This window comes from Notothenia coriiceps, unplaced genomic scaffold (genome assembly GCF_000735185.1).
Source record: "Notothenia coriiceps isolate Sejong01 unplaced genomic scaffold, NC01 NC01_scaffold00037244, whole genome shotgun sequence".
Lineage (NCBI taxonomy): Eukaryota > Metazoa > Chordata > Actinopteri > Perciformes > Nototheniidae > Notothenia > Notothenia coriiceps.
Window position 1 is genome coordinate 13,120,863 of NW_011369945.1, and position 4,676 is coordinate 13,125,538.

Here is a 4,676-nt window from a genome sequence, read left to right on the forward strand (position 1 = left end):
CCCATAGGGGCGCTAGGGGCGCAGCCCCACCTCTTCCCACATTAAAAATTAAAAAAATTAAAATGAAAAAATATATATATTTTTTTAAATATATTTTTTAAATTTTAATTTTTAATGAACAAGGTAAATATTATATAATTGTTATCAGTAAAATGTATACTCTACAATAAAATCTCGTTTAAAATGGTGTTACGATGTCTAAAGTTACTGATAAGTCACATGTTTCCTGCCTGGCCTTGCCCGTGTATCATTACCCTCTCTCGTCTGGGCGCTAAGAGAGGAGCCCTCAACCAGTGCAGCGCAGCAGCTGACTGTTGCGATCTGTAAGCTATGGCTCCGAAACATAATTTCAGCCAATCAGCGTCGTCAAATCTGACGATCACCGGGCGCCAATGTCAGCGCCCGGTGCAGGGTTATGGCTAGAAAGGATCCGTCTTGTGTAAAACTCTCGCGAGAGTTCGCGAGTCACGTGGCTGAATGTTTACGTTTGACAGGCAGCCTTTCAGTTACGATCGTTAACATCAGTGGGCCACAGCAAATGATGGTGAGAAGCTAAACTATGTATTAATTATGTCAATTACAGGGAGTGTGATTGTAACTGTGTGTGTGACTAGCTGGATGCAAACACTGTCTTTTGTTTCCCATGCTTGCTCTTCAAACAGCCGGGGCAGATACTATGTGCCCGTGCCACACACACACACACACACACACACACACACACACACACACACACACACACACACACACACACACACACACACACACACACACACACACACACACACACACACACACACACACACACACACACACACACACACACACCGTATTTAGTCTCCTGATTTTGAATGGGAATTAAATCATTTGAGTCTTCCCAAAGCACCAGTGTTCTGCAGTTTGTGTGGGCCTATACTGTACTGTTGCACAGGAAGATTCATAGCTAACCACACTGAAGATTATGGATTATCTCATATTTTTAAGCCTCAATTTGTCCTCCCCCCCTCCCCTCTAACATCACCAGAAGTCATAATTTAAGGGGTCATTTCTCCGGGGACCGCCCTAGTATGGTTTTGTCACCATTTCCAAAGCCCAACCAAAAATATTTTCGACCAGCCACCACTTATCGTTAGGAAGACCTGCTGTTCATATAATTATGACTGTACCATGGGGGATAGGGATGAGGGTGATTCGGCTAGTCAGCAAAGATGTATGGAAGATGGAAGCACCAAGGAGCAGAGATACATCTCTCTTAAAGAATAGGAAATGTCAACCGAGCGATGAGGACTAAAAGAGACGGCTGTGTCAGTAGATGTAGCCACTAATGTCACAGTGCCACAAACTGCCTCCAGGTTTGAAAGAATTGAAATGTTTGACTTTTGATTGAGCTCATTATGAGTCAGCCTCCAGAAACACATCCCTGGTTTGTGTCGGCCATGTTGAGTTGAGTATATTGTCTGGGCAGTGGACAGTTTTGCTGAGTTTACTTTTGTTGTGTTTTTAAGTTTTGTAGTCAAATTAATGATAAGGATAAGTGTAAGATTATTTTCTTTCTCTAGATTTCGTAAATTTCTTTTTTACTTTTTTTTATTTGACTCATGAAGCTAAGAGAGCAAATGCAATGTAGTGGATTTGCTACTCAAACAGCTGATCTCCCAACTAAAGCCAAACTGTACGACTATTGATACTAAATGTCTCTAAATATAAAATGAAGCAAAACAGCAGTAAACTTTAATATAATCTGGATTATTCAAAAAGAGATCCTAGTGTGACCTTTTCTGTATTGGGCTAGCAACATCGAAATAATTATTTATTTTCTCAACATTGAATCTCCATCTTTATTTCTTCAACATTTTCATTGTGTTTTTATGATGTCACTTTGAAACGAACTATAGATGATAACAAAGCAGAGAAACAACCTTTTATCTTTGTGAAGTTCACTCGACGATTGAAATTTGAAATGTTCAGGACTATTGGGTAGTGGTACCCTTCTTTTTAAGATGATGTCATCTCTCCTTAACCTCACCGTACATTTGCCTTATTTTAACTATACTGTAGTGCCTCTTAAAGCAAACAGGAGAGAAGTCCTCTGTCACTGCGTACATGCCAGTAGGCATAAAGGGCAGTAGGTTAGTAAGCAGCTGCCAGGAATAATTACTTACAAATGTTGCCACCGAACATCAAACTGGGGAGTCAGTTTGGGTCTCAAGGGACACTTTGTTCATTTTGTCTGACATTAAAACACAATATCATTTTTCGTCCCCTTTAGGTCACGTTTAAATCGATTGTTTCAGTATATTAACTATACTGTGTCTGGAGCTACATGAGTGACAGGGAACAGTTAAGCTTTCTGATCTGGAGGGATGAAGGGAGACTTTGGAGGAGAGGGATGGGAGAGGATGACTGAAAAGAGACAGAAACATGGAGACGAATAGAGAGGTTTGTTAATGCACAGTAAAGAGTCAGAGAGAATGAGAGAAAGAAAGACTTAAGAGGATGAGTGGTAATAAGTAATAAGGAAAGGATTCAGACGTGCAGGCAAATGAATGGGTCTGTTATGCTTGGAGATAGTGGATTGCATTGGCATTAAGCATTACTGTGACAGATTAAGGGTTAATGTGGAACTGGAGGCCTTCAATAGGAGCGTGGAATACTTCACACACACACACACACACACACACACACACACACACACACACACACACACACACACACACACACACAAACAAACACACGGCTTGTCTTTGCAGAAAACTGGTGACAGGAGATTGTGAGTCTTTCCAGCTGAGAATACTAAGTGTTTGACAGAGCAAGAACTCCCCTAGTTCCACAGGGAAAAGTTGTGCCAGCTCCGAAATAGAAATACAGGAGGAGTACTGTCACAAACTGGCTCGGGGAATATGACTTTACAAAGAATTACCTAAAACAGAAAAACATTTATTCAAACTAAAGATAACACAAATGAACAATGGTGTTATTGCCAACCAATGAAAAGGCACATATTTTGTAACTTAGGGTGCATAATTGTATTGTATTGTTGAAGGTAAAAAATGTAATGGATTGTAGGCAGGGCTACAGTCTAGAACAACTTAATGAAGTCCAATCCAAGGTTAAGTCAAGTCAGAGTCAAGAGCAATCTCAAAGCCAAGGATAACCAAGTTAAACTAAATCCTGTTTTTGACCATGATGGGCAAAAGTTTATTTCCAATTGTTATCCTCTGCTCTTTTGCACAGACATAATACACACATTTTTGTGGATAAATTACCCGTAATACTAATTCACTATCACACAAGACAACTCCCAATCCAACAAGGTACAAATTCAAGACAAGAGAAAGACTCCAAACAAGGGGTCTCGAGACAGGAATCAAGACCAGAGCACGATCCCAGTACTATAGCTCTGGTGTTAGGGTACATACAAATCCAGGTGCACAAACTTCTATTGTCATGTACTGCCTAAAGGAAAAAGCTCCTTTCCTCTAAACAAAAATACAATTCTGCCCAACTATCTAGGGTGAAACTGCTCAGACACACACTATGTCCAATTTCAACTGAGACTTGGACTTTTACTGCACCAAAATGTAGCACCTGTAAAGTGACACTCTCGTCTAGCAGTGTCCACCCAACGCTTCACCACATTGACAAGATCACTAACAGTCTATGAATAGAACAGTTTGAAAAAGCGCTGCTGATTCAGTCTTGCATTTGACTCAGTTTCACAACACAACTGACTCTGACTATCTGCATACAGTTTGTCTCCGGTGTATGGGTGACTGAGCATTGTCAGGTCTGATGCGGATACCCCACTGGGAGATGTGTTTAAACCCGGACGCACAGTTTGAAGCAGTTTGCAGCTGTCAGCCTGTCTGTCTTGGTCTATAGGTCTTTGCAGCGGTCAGGATTCAGACAGGACACACAGGCCGGTGTGATGGCTGGAGCTGGGAGCTGTCAGATGTCATCCATGCCTCTGCATTTGACTACTGTACATATCAGTTGAAGTTTGGAAAGCATGAAAGATACAGTAGATAGACCCCAGGTTAAAACCAGGAAAACATATGGTGGGCGAGTGGATTGACATTGTTTATGATATCTCTAAGATGGAAATGATTACTTTTGCTTTGAGATCGCAACAGGGAATCTTTTTTAAAAGATGGGAAAGATTGATAATGTATGTTAAGTCAGTACGCCCATCATTTGTCTGACTTTCGGGTATTTACAATATACCCTAACCCTAACCCCAACCCTTAAAGGTCACCTATTATGCAAAATCAACTGTTTCATGTCTTTTATACATAAACATGTGTCCCCTCTGTGTAAAGAGATTCTGAAAGTTTCTGAAAGTTTCAGGAAAAAAGATTCGCTCACTTTTTGTCCTGAAAATTAGCTATTCAGATTTTGGCCACTTTATGATGTCATAATGTTATTTTGGCTTGTATAACCAACCAAGGTAACACCCCCCCACCTTATCACCTGAATCTCCTCCTAGAGCACCATTGTGTTCTTTTTAACCAAATATCTTGCAGAGGGGCGTGGGGAGTGGCTCCTTATTATCATCTACTGTAACAGACAGAGAATCAGCACTTTTGAAACAGGGCTGAAACAGAGGGGATTATGGCATGCTACAATGATCCGTTTGGTATTTCGAGCCAAACACTTCAGAGACATGTTTTGTATATATC